Source organism: Cyanistes caeruleus, unplaced genomic scaffold (assembly GCF_971803275.1).
Source record: "Cyanistes caeruleus unplaced genomic scaffold, bCyaCae1.hap1.1 HAP1_SCAFFOLD_89, whole genome shotgun sequence".
NCBI classification, from domain to species: domain Eukaryota; kingdom Metazoa; phylum Chordata; class Aves; order Passeriformes; family Paridae; genus Cyanistes; species Cyanistes caeruleus.
In genome coordinates, this window is record NW_028255894.1 from 253,217 (window position 1) to 268,938 (window position 15,722).

At 52.3% G+C, this 15,722-nt stretch overlaps 1 protein-coding gene and 1 long non-coding RNA gene across 2 annotated transcripts in view; one reads left to right on the plus strand and one right to left on the minus strand.

Moving 5' to 3' along the window:
- LOC147646604 (uncharacterized) overlaps positions 1 to 15,722 on the plus strand; it is a 518,783-nt gene that overhangs the window by 150,269 nt on the left and 352,792 nt on the right. The gene's annotated exons all lie outside the window — the stretch shown is intronic.
- Positions 12,435 to 14,100, minus strand: LOC147646610 (uncharacterized). Its single transcript, XR_015281826.1, has 4 exons — positions 13,928 to 14,100; positions 13,525 to 13,672; positions 13,116 to 13,335; positions 12,435 to 12,568 (listed from the first exon to the last, which is right to left on the minus strand). It is a non-coding gene; the product is annotated as an uncharacterized LOC147646610 (long non-coding RNA).

Sequence of the window (15,722 nt, forward strand, 5' to 3'; positions counted from 1 at the left end):
TTCAAGCTAAAAGATGGTAGATTCAGACTAGACATAAAAAAGACATTTTATACACTCTGGGTTTTGAAACCCTGGCACAGGTTGCCCAGAGAGGTGCGCATCCATCCCTGCTGACATTCAAGCTCATACTCTGAGCAGCCTGATCTAAAGGTGTCCCTGCACTCTGCAGAACACTGGACTAGATGGCCTTTAAATGTCCCTTCCAAGCCAAGCCATTCTGTGCTGCTGTGCACCAGCAAAGCAGTGCTGGAATAATGCTGGGGTGATGATGCTGGCACCTGTGTTTTGGTAGTTGTGCCATTTAGCTGTTGGCCAGAAGAGGATTGATGGGCTGCACAGTGAAGTCTGCAGAGAACAGTGTGCTTAAGGAGAAACAGGAGAGGAACATGGCTTCCAGTTCAGATAAATGCCAGCATTTTGCTGCCCATTCCTTGTTGTTAAGAATAATATGTTACAGTTGCTGTTTGTAAACTCCTTACTTACCTTGTACCCCTGTCCCAGGTTTACTTACCCTTGTACCCCTGTCGCAAATTGCTGTACCCCATATTTCTTGTTCTGTGTTCAGCCAGGCCCTGCCCCCTCTCCCAAGTTGCTGTACCCTGTGTTTCTTGTTCTGTGTTCAGCCAGGCACTGCCCCCACTGCTCCTAGACTCCCACATGCCAACATTGTATCCCTGCCCGGGTTGCTGTACGCCCTGAGGAGGAGGATGACATACGGACTTTTATGCAAACGAGAGAGACCAGAGACTTATGGGATGCACCCAGACTGGAAAAAACCCCGAAACAACGAGCCACGCAAAAGGGAAGGAATAAAACCAGCACCATCTAACAAGGAAGACCCAGAGGAGTCCCCTGACTTCTTTCCAGAAGCCGACATAACCTCGAGGAGACTCAACTGGGATGACAGCCAGACTACAAGCCCAAAAGAACGAGTCTTCCCGGGGACTCCTGTGAGGAAGGAAGGCCCAGCTCTGCCCTAGTGACAAAGCTGCATGGATCCTCCTCTTCTGTGGTGTCCAGTGGGAGCAGTGGCAGTGTGCGTGACCCCTCGGGCCCCCACCCCAGAGCTGTGCTGCTTAATAAAGGCCTTTTAAAAAGGAGCTGGTCTCCTGGCCCGTTTATCACAGCTTGGGGGCTCGTCCGGGATAGCCACGCCCTGAAGAGGACCAGGGACGGGACGGCCGCCCACCCTATTGGGCCTCCGGGGGACAGCTGGCTATACCGGACCCAGAAGAACAGCCTGGGATTGACATCGTAGAAGAGCGCCGGATTGGGTAAGCCACCGGTGGCGGGAGTAGGAGGCGGGTGAGTGGATGTGTGAGTGAGACGGGGGCTGGCAGCTCAGACCCCCGGGGCGAGTGCGGACTGCCCAGTACCGCGGTTCCGGACTCCCGCGAGGGGGCCGGCCGGGAACGGCAGGAAGCGAAAGAGGCTCACTTGGGCCCAGAGAAACGAGTGAGGCGTCTCCTGGGGATAAAAGCCCCCCCTCTGAGTGCGCAGAGGGTACCTAAGAGAGTGAGTGGCGCACATAGGGTTAGGCCCCTCTACTGAAAAGGGCTAAACGGCCTAGGCTGCTCCGGGCGTGTGGAAGGCCTAGGTGAGTGAGAGTCACACGCAGGCAATCTAGGTAACTCCCGGGGTGGTGTGTGGGGGTGCCTAGGTTAGGTGTAAGTGAACACACCCCCCCCGTTTGGGTACTCAGACGACCTGACCGGGGAATTGGAATTGGGGGTCCCCAGGCCCTACCGGCACCAGGCGGTCAGCGAAGGGCCCTCGCTTCCCAGGGTCTGTGACACAGGACGTGCTGAAAGGCTCTAGTTGTCGCGGCTCAGTCTCGGCTCAGGGGGTTCCTGAGAAGGGAGGTCGTCAACCTGCTGCCGGAGAGCACAGGGGCAGGTAGTCTGCGCGGGCGGGCGAGGCAGCTAGAGTAATACACTCACACATCCCTTAGCCGAAGCCATTCCCTGGTGGGTGGAGTGGCTAGGAGGCAAGGGGGAATTCTCCCACCACTCACAGTCAGCCCTCGTGCAGAAGCTATTCTCACTGGGGAAGGGGGATAGTCAGGGAGCGGAGGGGCAGGGGGTTCCGGGGTGAGCCCTGCTGACCAAATCTTGTGGACAGCACTGAGACAGGGACGGGGGAAGGTCCCAGGAGCGTGTAGTGCTAGGGTCCCCTCGACGTCGACCCAGGAGTGCTCATAGTCTTCGCTGGCAAGGGGGTCAGGGAGGCGAGGCGCGAGGGGAACGGGATTGGGGTGTAGGGAGGGGCAAGCGGAACCTGCAAGCCCCGCTGGGACCTAACCCCCGGGGCAAGCGGAGACTGCAAGCCCCAGAAAATTCAAAGTGTGAGTGGAAGGCCGGCCGAGTGTAAGAAAGGGTGTGGATTCCTGTGTGAGAAGATTGAATGTATTCCCTAGTGTGGAAGGAGAGAGTGACTTCCTAGAGTGTAAGTGGATTTTTTATTGAGGTTTGAAAGGTCAGTTTTCCGTCATTAGAAATTTTAGTTTGAGTAGGAGCACCTTTATAAAGTTTAATTTAAGTAAGGGCCAGTTTTAAGGTTGCGTTGCCTGTCAGTTCCAGTTTTGTTCGGGTAGAGGCACTGTAAGTTTGTTTTTTTTTTAAGTGAAGGCCCGGAGATAGGAGGAGCAATGGGACAATGTTTAAGTAAGAGAGTAGGTCCCAAGGGGAATGAAGAGGCCACCAGAACCATTCCCCCTGATAGCCCATTAGGGCAAACGCTAAATTGCTGGGATGCACAAGAGGCCACCAAGGGCCTAGACCGGATTAAGATGATCCATTACTGTATAGAGGTCTGGCCCAAACTAGAGATGCAAGGACAGTGGCCTTGGTATGGTACTAAAGATCCTTGGATGTGCTCCCGACTGTACCAGCATCTGAAAACCAGAAGAGGAACTGAGCCCAGAGAGAGTATCAGGCATTCTAGCCATACCGGCACCAAAAACAAAGAGGGACATAAGAAAACTCTTAGGCCTTTTTAGATAATTGCAAACTATGGATGGAACAATATACCCAGAGCATCAAGTTTCTTTATGAAAAGCTAGTTGATTGTGAACCCATAAGGTAGACAGCTGAAGATGAAGCGCAATTAAATCAGCTGAAGGTTAAGCTGTCCTCAGCACCAGTTTTAAGCCTGCCTGACTTAAAGAAAGAATTTGATTTGTTTGTCAACTCTGAAGAAGGGACTGCATATGAGATTCTGACCCAGGAATGGGGAGGATGTTGTAAGCCCATAGCCTATCTATCCAAACTGCTGGACCCAGTAGCTCGTGGGTGGCCCACCTGCGTGCAATCAATAGCTGCTGCTGCCATTCTAATAGAAGAGGCCCAAAAGCTAACCCTACAGGGTAAGATCAGAGTCCACACGCCACATGATTTAAAAACAATCTTGAGCCGAAAGGCTCAGCAGTGGCTGACAGATGCCAGGATATTAAAATATGAAGTCATCCTAATGGATACTAGCAATTTGGAGCTAGTAACCTCCAAGGGCCTGAACCCGGCACAATTTTTGTCAGGGGAGCCTCTGCCTGAATTAGAACATGACTGCTTAGAATTGGTAAATCTCCAAACCAAAGTGAGGGAGGATCTGGGAGATGTACCCCTGCCCTATGGGAAGGTACTATTTACTGATGGTTCATCCAGGGTGGTGGAGGGGAAAAGATATTCAGGGTATGCAGTGGTCATAGAGGTGTAGGGGAAGGAAAACTAGAGGTCCTAGAAAAAGGGAGACTACCCCCCAGTTGGTCAGCTCAGTGCTGTGAGGTTCATGCTCTAAAGAGGGGTCTGGACTTGCTAGAGAGAGGAAAAGGAACCATCTATACAGATTCAAAGTATGCCTTTGGGATAGTCCATACCTTTGGTAAGATCTGGGAGGAGAGAGGCTACCTGAACTCCAAAGGGAAGAACCTGGCACATGAAGGGCTGATTAAATCAGTATTAGAGTCCTTGACCAAACCCACAGAGATTGCAGTGGTCCACACAAAGGGGCATCAGAAGGGAGACTCCTTAGAAAGCAGAGGGAACCGACTTGCTGACCAAGCAGCTAAAGAAGTGGCCTTAGATCCAAAGGAATCAGTAAAAGTTTTTAAACTAGATGAAGTAGTAACTGAAGAGGACGGAAAGAAGGAACCAATATTTACCAAGAAAGAGTGGGAAGTAATAAAAAATTAGAACTGTCTCAAGGAGAACAAGGAGAATAGTTAACCTCAGATGGGCGAAAGTTTCTGAACAAGCCTGGAAAATATTAAATGAAATACATGAACTGACTCATTGGGGAACCCAAGGGTTGTGTGATCATTTTCTGAGAGAAAACCTATACTTGGGAGCAACATCTAGCAAAGGCCACCTGGTTAGTCAATACCAGAGATTCCACCAACCGAGCAGGTCCTGCCCAGTCTGAGTCTTTACATGTAGTAGACGGAGACAAAGTCCCAGTAGTACATGTCAGAGGTCTGCTAGGGAAGACAGTTTGGGTCAATTCTACCTCGGGCACAGACAAACCCATTCGTGGGGTTGTCTTTGCTCAAGGACCAGGTTGTACATGGTAGATAATGCAGAGAGATGGAACAATACGATGTGTACCTCAGGGAGAACTGATCATTGGGTAAAAGGTTACTGCCATTGTCTGTACATTAAACCACGCAGACATGAAACAGAAGAAAATGTGTAAGTGTTGAAGGTATGAGCAAGTGAAAGATGGTGTATTGAGTAAGTAAAATGAGAGAGTGGGGAATCCTGCAGCTCTCCAGCGTGGGGGGTCTGGATTCAGTAGCTTGTTGTGGGGCTTGACAGGGGCATGATAGATATACTGCTTGTATTTTTTGGGTGGAACGGAGGGGAAGTTTCTATGTATGTAAATGTGTGCAGAGTTGGAATGTTAGTTTTGGCAGTAAGTCGACGATATGGGGATAAGGGGTGGAATATCCTGGGTTGATTATGATGTTAAATTGTATCCCCATTCGTCCACCTAACTCAGACACAGGTTCTGTATTCTTAAAATTCCATCTGAGAGTAAAAGTGAGTGGAAAAGAAGCACCATGTCTGTTATCAGACTGTACTTGCTCCCCCCCCGCATCGGGAGTTTTGACTACAGCACAGACAGACAACAAGACACAGATCGCCTTGGCTTTCCAACTAGCCGGAGCAGAGAGGTCTTCCTGGACTGTTTCCTTTCCCTTTTCCTGAAACGAATCGAACCTGCTCTGGACTGGGGACTCGGGGGAGCACAGGGAGCTTGCACCCGTGGACTACCGGGAGCCCAGCCTGGGCAGCGGCACTTTCCAGCGCCAGAGGGACTGATAACAGAGCCAACACCCCCAGGAAAGAGACCCTCTGAAGTTCGTCATCTCTTCTGAAGGGCGAGAGGTTTTGTAATTTGATATCATTCATTTTTGTGCTGGGTAGTGCTGTGCCTGTGAAATGAACAGGTTTTTTTTTTTTCACTTCTCTCAGAGAAATCTCTTCCCGAACTTGTTGGGGGGTGGGGGGAAAAGAGCCACATGGGTTTGCTTCCCAGGGGGAGCCCCCCCTGGAAGTTTTCTCCCAAATTTGCCCTAAACCAGGATAAAGAGGCAGCCAGAAATAGACTGAGAGAGAAAGAATATAAACAAAGACTGCAGAACTCTGCCGAGTGAGTTGGTTTAAGTGGGAGTGTTCTTAAAGTTCTTGTGGTTGTTGCTGTTAAATATTTTGATGTTAGCAAAGTTAGTTGAATGAAACCCCCCCCACCATGAACTTCTCCCACAGAACATTCTCCAAAAAGGCAACTAAATTAAAGAAGGTGGGAGAAGAAGGACCATACCATCTCTCCTGATCCCCCAAAAAGACCTAAGAGGCAAGACCGGGTGAGGCTAACAGGGAAGGTGAGCCATGAAGCTCCCTAAAACAAAACTAGCTCATACCGGACTCTTAGGTGGACTGATGTTGGTCCAGCTGGTGAGCCTTGGGATGGGGGACAGTGGAGAAGCATGTATCCCCTATATGATGGAGAGGATCTAAGATCACTGATGAGGGTCCACACAAACATCAATCCCACCTGTTTTGATCACACCAAATTGGAAACCTGTCAGGAGGAAGGAAAGACATATTGGATTACTAGAAATACTGCCTCATTTAGGCAAGGTCTGCTTGGAGAATGCCCTGTAGGAGAATCCTGGCTCTGCTTTGAACAGGAGGGACTGAATGATGTAATAAAAGAAAAACAATTGAAGATAAAGAAAGGTGATCTGGATGAAACACGAGGTAAGAACCTATTCATTGACCTGATGGAGAAGAATCAGCAGAGGGTTAAACTTAACCAATTGTTGGGTATGTGGGAACACCCAGATGTCAGATATTTGGCCCTGGGAAGGGATCAGCCTGGCACCTTTAGACATTCTAAGGTGGAAATTAACTGAGCAAAAACCCCAGACAGGGAACAGGGGACGGGAACAATGGGATCTGAAAGCAAGAGTGACTGGGGAAGAAAGCATTAAAAGGACAGGAAGAAGATACAAAACCCCTGTGGGAAAAATGGCCTGCAAAAGATACCTGACGGTGAAAGACTCAGGTAGCAGGTGGATCCCCCAAGAACCAAACAGGTATTGGGCCACTGGGAGAAAGGAAAGGGGGTGTATTTATCATGAGGGGTACCAACTGCATGGGTGTGCAGAAAAAGGAATAAACCCTTTTTGGGGGTTAAGAGAACTCTCAAAATACTGGGAACATCCTACAGACACACAGGACACTTTCTGGAAGGCCCCTGAGTATTTATTTTGGATTTGTGGGAGCACTGCCTATACCCACCTCCCAGGGGATTGGGCAGGAAGCTGCACAATTGGGATAATAAAGCCTGCTTTTTTCCTCCTACCTAAGAAATCAGGGTCATACTTGGGAGTCCCCTTGTATGATGACTTAAAAAAAGGCAGTCGAAAGAAGAGGCATGTAATGGACCTAGGAAGCAATCAGAAATGGAAGGGGAAGATCTGGACCCCTGAAGAAATAATTAAGACATATGGACCGGCCATGTGGGCCCAGGATGGATCCTGGGGGTATCGTACCCCAGTCTATATGTTAAACCGAATCATCCGTCTCCAGGCAGTATTGGAAGTGGTGTCAAACAGAACTGCCCTTGCTTTAGACCACATTAGCACACAATTGGCACAAACCAGGGCTGTAGTCTATCAGATTCGGCTGGCGGTGGACTACCTATTGGCAGATGAAGGAGGCATTTGTGGAAAGTTTAATTCCTCTGAATGTTGCCTGGAGATAGATGATAAGAGTGAGGTAATCAAAAACATCTCAAAAGAAATACGAAAGATAGCTTATGTGGGCACCCAGGAATGGACTCCTCTGGTGAACTCAGACTGGTAGAATGACCTTTGGTCCTTCAAGGGAGGGTGGTGGAAAAAAATAGTCTTTATTGCTGTCTGTGCATTTGCAAGTTTCTTGTTCCTACCCTGTTTACTCCCCTGCCTAATCAAGACAGTGACTACCACAGTACAAGCAAGCATCCAGATCCCTGAAATAAAAGATAAGAAGCAGGCCAGGATCATGTTAATGGAGACTCAAAGTCAGGATCGAGAGCACAAAACTGCCAGGGAAATATATGAGCAATATCGAGAATTAAGAGATAAATATTCTCAAGAGCCAGAAGTTAATGGTTGATGCGGGCTAGAGCCCGATCAAAATATAAGAGGGGGGATATTGTTAAGAATAATATGTTACAGTTGCTGTTTGTAAACTCCTCACTTACCTTGTACCCCAGTCCCAGGATATTGTTAAGAATAATACGTTCCAGTTGCTGTTTGTAAACTCCTTACTTACCTTGTACCCCTGTCCCAGGTTTACTTACCTTGTACCCCTGTCACAAATTGCTGTACCCCATGTTTTTGTTCCTTGTTCAGCCAGGCCCTGCCCCCTCTCCCAAGCTGCTGTACCCTGTGTTTCTTGTTCTGTGTTCAGCCAGGCACTGCCCCCACTGCTCCTAGACTCCCACATGCCAACACTGTATCCCTTTCCCGAGTTGCTGTACGCCCTGAGGAGGAAGATGACATAAGGACTTTTATGCAAACGAGAGAGACCAGAGACTTATGGGATGCACCCAGACTGGAAAAGACCCCAAAACAACGAGCCACGCAAAAGGGAAGGAATAGAACCAGCACCATCTAACAAGGAAGACCCAGAGGAGTCCCCTGGCTTCTTTCCAGAGGCCGACATAACTTCAAGGAGACTCGACTGGGATGACAGCCTAGACTACGAGCCCTAAAGAAGGAGTCTTCCCGGGGACTCCCGTGAGGAAGGAAGGCCCAGCTCTGCCCTAGTGACAGAGCTGCACGGATCCTCCTCTTCTGTGGTGTCCAGTGGGAGCAGTGGCGGTGTGCGCGACCCCTCGGGCCCCCACCCCAGAGCTGTGCTACTTAATAAAGGCCTTTTTAAAAGGAGCTGGTCTCCTGGCCCGTTTATCACACCTGGCAGCGCTGGCCAAAGGCTCCTGGAGCTGCGGCAGCCTCGGGGCCGTGCCCATTCCCTGGGGAGCCTGGGCACTGCCCCAGCCCCCTGGGGGGGAAGAAGCTTTTGCTCATCTCCAGCCCAGCCCTGCCCTGGCCCAGCTCCAGCCGTTCCCTCGGCTCCTGTCCCTGCTCACCTGGGCAGAGATCAGAGCTTGCCCACAGAAGCTGTGGCTGCCCCTGGATCCCTGGAAGTGTCCAAGGCCAGGCTGGATGGGGCTTGGAGCAGCCTGGGATAGTGGAAGGTGTCCCTGCCATGGCAGGGGATGGAATGAGATGAACTTTAAGGTCTCTTCCAAGCCAAGGCATTCTGTGATTCTGTGATTTTGGGGGAGATGCTGAAGCTCTGGTTCAGCTTTATCTCAGCAAATGTCTGGAGCCAGCAGCAGCCATGGGTGGGATCATCTCCTCCTCCCTCTCGCTGTGGCTGTAACTCACCCAAGGGCAGTGGTATAAATGAAATTGAAATTTGGACAGCTAGGGTTATTGAGTTAACAGCAGTGTAATAACAAGAAAAAAATTATACCATTTAGTGAATTGAATACAAGAATCCAATTTAATAAAAGAATATAATTTAGTGGATTAAGTAGCAATTTGATATAGAAGGAATACAATTTCTTAAAAGAGTACAATTTAGTGAATATATTCATATATATATACATATGTGTATATATATATGAATATATATATGAATATAGCTTGCCAGTAATTATGATTAAAGCATAAGCAAAACTGACTGGGGTACGGAGAGGGCTTCTCAAGCCCCTTACATATGAAATAAAGCAATTCAAACTAAACTTATATACTGTATACTTATACATATTCATTCATGTTTCCAGTAAGTCTCATGTTACTTCTGATTCTTTAATTTTACATCACAATTCTTCATGGTGCATGCTTCACTTGTTGCTACGGGGTCTTCAGTCTTCTTTTGGTGGTCTTTTGGACGAAGGCTTACACTCATCCTCATTGTTCTTTTGATAACCTCACAGGCTGTGTGTGCATACTAAGCGTTGTGTTATGTAAGTAAGCATTGTGCTCCACTAATTAGTCTTATATTTTATAATTTTCAGGCCCTATGCCTAAAGTTGTTCCAACTTTATCCATCTCAAGGTCGATTTTGTCTTAGGATATTTCTTATCTCAAATCTACATCCTCTATCTTAATTTTAACATGTAACATCTGTAGAGGGGTACATCTGCCTTGTAACACCAATTCCCTTGATTGCTCCTAATAATAACTTTCCAAATAGTTACAATTTAGATAGGACAAATCATTTCCATTTACTACAGGAGGGTGTGAAAACAGGAGCATTGTTTGGTGTGGCCTCCTCTCTGCCTTTCACACCTTTCAGTGCTTTGAGCCAGCCAAGAGCTTTCTCCAGGAGTGCAATGAAGCAGCTGTTGCTGCTCCCAGCTCTGGCTCTTCCCAGTCTCTGCCCCTGCCTGGTTTTGTCCCTCTTGCTGTGCCCTCTGTTCCCCCAGGGGGCTGCCCCAGGCTGAGGGATCAGATCCAGGCACTGCTGCTGCTCCCTGGGGACCAGCCCCAGTTTGGTTGTTGCTGGCAGTGCCAGCAGAAGCGGTGGCTGGAGCAGCGGGTGCTGACAGTGGCCCAAGGCCCGGGGCTGCCTCGAGGGGTCCCTGGGCTGGGGCTGGGAGGGAGCTGCCCCTTGTTCTCCCTCTGCCTCCCGCAGAGCTGGGCCGGGCACAAGTGGGGCAGCAGAGCCAACAGGGAGCCTGCGAGTCTCTTGCAGCCGTGCCTGCTCAGAGTTTGGCCTTGGAGCTTCAGGTGGGCAAAGGCAGCTGCTCTGCTCCCTCTGCGTGTGCCCGTGTTCAGCAGTGCTGCTCCATCAGTCTGTGCCCAGCAACGGGGAAAAGCCTCAGCCCTGCAGGGCCAGGAGCTGCCGGGCTCTGCCTGAGCAGCTCAGCCAGCGGGAAGGGAGCTGCTCCACACGGGAACCAGGAGCAAAGGACGTGCCTTTTCTAGGACATGCTTTCTGTAAAAAAACAACAACAACAACAACAAAAAAAACCAAAACAAAAACCTAAAAACCAGAAAAGAAAACATAAAAAAGAAATGAAAGATAAAAATTACCCTCAAATGTGTAGTGAAAAATCATCTATAACTCTGGAGTAATAAAGAGGTAACTGATCTTCTGAAAAAGAGAACTCAGCTTTGATTTTAGTTCCTTAGTTTGTACACGTGCTAGTGGAAAGGATCCATTAGCTGCCTTCCTTGACAGATTTGATGGATGTTTTCCAATATGAAGATATTTTACACTGCAATTAAAGGAATAGGAAATTGAAATACGTGTTCTTCATGACTGTGTCTTGAGTGTCAAAATTTTGCAGTTTGAAACTTGGACCTAAAGTGTTGCAGATGGAAGTGATAAATCCCAATGGCCTGAGGGAATGCAGCTTTTCCTATGGGATGTGCTGCACTCCAAGGACTTCCTCAGTGGGGCTGTGGCTGCTTGGAGCTTTGTCCTGTGCCACTCTGGGATGTCATGAAATGGGACTTCACCTGCCACCAGCCCAGGTCACGCTCTGCCACCCCAGCTCCTTGGACCCTGTGTCCCCAAAGAAGACACAAGGTGTTTCTGCTGCTCCACCTTTGCACAGATCCACAGAGAGCTGGGATTATCCCAAGTCTCGTGTCTCCATTGTGCCATATTCCTAAAGAACCAGCAGCCCATCCCAACAAATATGGTGAGTTATGTGGATGGTTGTCAGCTCCCTTTCCTGCCTAGAAATCCTGAAACTGCTTCTAAATGCTGTTCCCTTCAGCTCTTGGACACCTACTGACACAGAGCTGGGAAAAAAATGCCCTGGCCATGGCTTACAAGGTGAGTTCTGCCAAAGTTAGAGCTCTATCCATCCCTATCCTTTTAATATATCTGTACGTGGAGGTGTGCATGGATGTGTCTTGGATGGAAAGGAAGGAGTGTGCGAACAACGTGACTGACACTTTCACTCTCTGTGTTCATTCCATACTCATGGGTACAGAGATATTATGGAAACCTTTGCAAGGACAGAGCTTCTGTCCATGGATACAGAGACATCCAAGAGCCCCTGGCACAGACAGACCCTTCTGTCCATGGATACAGAGACATCCAAGAGCCCCTGGCACAGACAGACCCTTCTGTCCATGGATACAGAGACATCCAAGAGCCCCTGGCACAGACAGACATTGCTGCTCTTCAGCCAGTGACAGGATGAGTCCCTGAGACTGGGGCTTGGCCTTCCTCGTGGTGAGGGGCATCAAGGAAGGCTGCAGTGTGATGGAGACTGTGATGGGCTGGGAACTCACTGGGGGAAAGGAGGGAGCAGTTGGGAAGTAAAAGGCAGGTGGGGGAGAGAAGTGTTCAGAGAAGGGCTGAGCTACAGCTTGAGCAAGCTGAAAAATGTCATTTGGGGTCATCCCAGATGGATTTCATTTCAGAAGTTATGGAACAAGTTTAATTTTTGGGAGGTGTCATGTTTTCCCTTGGAGGTGGACACTCTGCAGACTTGAGCTGCATTGCCAAAATGCTCAAGTCTCTGCTGCAGGTCACAGCGTTTCTTCTTTGGCTGATCCCGGCCCGGTGCTGAGCCCAGCAGAGCCCTGGCAGAGCCCAGAGCAGCCTCAGCATCCGCAGAGCCCGGCTGCAAGGAGAGAAAGCAGAAACCGCCCGTCAGCTGAAGGCTCCTGTCCCCTTGTCCCAGCCAGCCGCGGTGCCCAGGCCATGCTGGCCGTGCCCAGAGCTGGGCCCAAAGCTGCCCATCACTGCTGCCTTGGGGAGCAGAGCAGGAGGGCAGGACATGTGCCCAGCCTGCAGCCAGCCACGGCAGATCCAGCCCCTCAGCAGCTGCCCAGAGCGGGATGCTCCTGTGCCCGCTGCCATCTCCCAAAAGCTCTTGTCCCAGCCATGCCAAGGAGATGAGGACCCACCTCACACCATCCGCTGCCACAAGAAAAGCTGGTCCCAAACGATGTCCTCAGTCTTCTCCAAGGGCACGGCCCATCCAGGCCACAGCTGGTCCCAAGCACTTCCTGATCCAGACTGGACCCCACCTAGAACGCTTCCTTTAGAAAAACAAACAACAAATTAATGAAAATTGGTTACAGACAAAAAGGGGGAACAAGAAAACTGGTAAAAAATCTTATGTATGTCAGGAGCTTGAGGAAGGCCCAACACCTACATTCTGGGGAAAAACCCACCCATGGGTGAGGGAAGCCCATGCTTTCTCCCTTTCCCCCTGCACTGTCCCCCAAAATCACGGTGATCCCAAAGCAAAGCAGGGGAGTGGAGCAGCCCAAGCCCTTCCTTGCCTGCACAGCAAAGCAGCCGTGCTCAGGTTCTGGAGTCCCACCTGTGCTCCTGCCATGGGGGTTTGTTTGTGTCGGGCTGGCTGCCCCAGCCCCAGCCCGGGGCACGGTGGGTGCTGGGGGCTGTTGGCAGGGCCAGGATCCCACTCCCATTTCGTAACCACCCCAGCCCATGTCCCCAGCCCTGCCAAAAACCAGCTGGGCAGCCACTGAGGAATCAGTTGCATCTGCCCCAGCAAAGGGGAAACCTTTGGTTCCCGGCCAATGCACAAATCTGGGAGCATCCCCCTGGGTCTGGACTTACCTGAAAATTCCCTGTGGAGCCTGGCTTTGAAGAAGGTGCCAGAATCAAAGTCCATCATCGCCAGCTCCCGCTGGCCAGGTAGAGGAAGAGGTTGTCATCCTTGCTGCTGTCCTCCATGTCTCCAGCAGCAGCAGCAGCAGCCCCACCTGGTACAGCTTCTCCAGGGGCTCCTTCTTCCCTGGGGTGACACCAGGCTGTCAGGGTTCTGCCCAGGGCCCGGCTGTCAGTGAAGCAGGACAGGCAAAACCAGCTGAGATGGTGCCCACCAGTGCTGGGCAGAGCAGCTCAGCTCCAGCACAAGGGCTGTGTGTTCCCATTCGATGACCCCAGTGCAGTGACACAGGCAGGACAAAAAAGTCTGGGTTTCTTTGCTGCTGATTGCCAGGGCATGTGTGGAGCTGTAACTTACCAGGTCCCTGCATCACTGTGCCTGTGGCTCTCTCCCTTCTTCTAGGGCTGATGAATATCCTGCATCCAGGGATCACAGGACAGGTCTTCTAATGAGGGCCTGTCCAAGGAGTTCAGGGATAAACACCACCTGATCAGAACTTGGCAGTCTGGGAGAGAAACCACAAACCACTGGTCAGTTGGAGAAGGCTCCTGTCGGCTTTGCCCCACTATTCCCGTGCCCAGGCCACGCTGGATGTGCTCAGAGCTGGGCCTAAACTTTCCCATCAATTCTTTGCTTTGGAGGAGAGCAGGAGAGCAGGACATGTGCCACCTCCTCAGCAGCTGCCAGAGCGGGATGCTCACGAGCCCGCTGCTGTCTCCCAACACTGGTGTTCCCCCCGTGCCCAGAGATGAGGATCCACCTTGGGAGAGCCGTTGTGGCAGCGGGAGCTGGCCCCATCTGATGTTCCTGCCCCTCCTGAAAGGGTGCTCCCCGCAGACCATCTCGTGCAGCAGGATGCCCAGGGACCAGACGGTCGCTGCCTCGCCATGGTACCAGCCGAAGTCGTTCCATTCCGGGGGGCTGTATGACGGTGTTCCTATGGAATATGGATGGAGCTCATCAGGGGGATGCTGCTGCTCCCAGAGCCTGGCCCCAGCATCCCTGGGCATGTGGGGGCTGCCCCAGTGGCACACGGGGTGACCTGCTGCCCTCTCGCCAGCACCTGGGACTTGGGTACAAACCTGGGGTTGGAAAAGAAGCCACTGGTGCTGGAAGAGGGCAGCAGAAACCCTGGCAAGGCCTGACCATGACAAACAAAGGGAAATACCCACTCAGTGCTGGGGAAAAACCATACCCACATCCTCCCTGCTGGCATTGCCAAAAAAATATCTTGAACCAAGGCAAACCAGGTGAGCAAAGCAGTCCAAGCCCATTCTCACTTGCACACCAAACCAGCTGGTGCAGAGGTTCTGGCTCCCCCTCTCTGATACTCCCACCCACGGGGAGTTTTGTCAGGCTGGCTGCCCCAGCCCCAGCCCCAGTCCTGGGAGAATCCCTCCTGCCACACCCAGGTTGGGCCAGGAGATGCCAGGACCGGGAGCCTGCCCCTGTGTGGGCTCACCTGCAAATTGAGTGTAGGCTGTGTCCTGCAGGTAGGTGCCACAGCCGAAGTCGATCAGTTTTGCCTCGCCGGTGTCCAGGTCTACCAAGATGTTCTCTGGTTTGATATCTCGGTGCAGGACCCCGCAGCTGGTGCAGTGCCGCACGGCCGCCAGCACCTGCTGGAACAGCTCCCGCGCCTCTTCCTCGGACAGGAACCTCCGTGCCCGAATGAAACGCCGCAGGTCCTGACACCGCTCCGGGCGCTCCAGCACCATCACGATGGTGTTGGGGAGCTGAAACCATTCCAGCAGCTGCACCACACCGGGGAAGCCTGTGGACACCTTGTCCAGCAGCACTATCTCCAGGGGTGCGCTGGTGCCGTCGGGCTGCGGGAGGAGCACGGTGCCGTCAGTGGGGCTGAGGCCGTGCCTGGGCTCGGGGAGCCCTCAGCCAGCCCGGGATGCTCTGTGCCCTCCGCTGGCCCCACGCCCGCTCTCCCTGCAGGTGTCCTGGCGGCTCCCACCCTGCCGGGCCCCGGCTCATCCCCGCCCGGCACGGCCCGGCTTCTGCCGCTGGCCCCGCTCACTCACCAGCTCGCCCCAGTGCCGGACGCGGTTCCGTGGCACCTTTTTGATGGCCACCTGCAAGCCAAAGGGAACAGCGGATTCAGCTCACCGCCCACCGTGTCCAGCCCCATCCTCCTCCTCCGCCCCATCCTCCTCCTCCGCCCGCCGCCGGCCCCTCTGCTCACCGGGAGTCCGTCCGAGAGCCGAGTGGCCGCAAAAACTCTGCCAAAGCCGCCGCGCCCCAGCAGTGAACCCACTCGGTAGCGCTGCTGCAGGGCCTGCTGCGCCTTCCCTGGGGAAGAGACGCGGCCGTCAGTGCTCGGCCCGGGGCCAGGAACGGCCCCCGAGCGCTCCCCGAGCTCCCCGGGCCGGGCACCCGCAGGCGTTCCCTCATTGGAACGCGACAGCGGCGGAGCTCGGGCCGGGGAAGCCGCAGCGGAGGCGGCGGCAGCGGCCGCACCGCCTGTGTCCTCCGCGGGCCCCGGGAGGAGCCGGGGCCGGGGCCGGGGCCGGGGCCGGGGCCGGGGTCGGGGTCGGGGTCGGGGT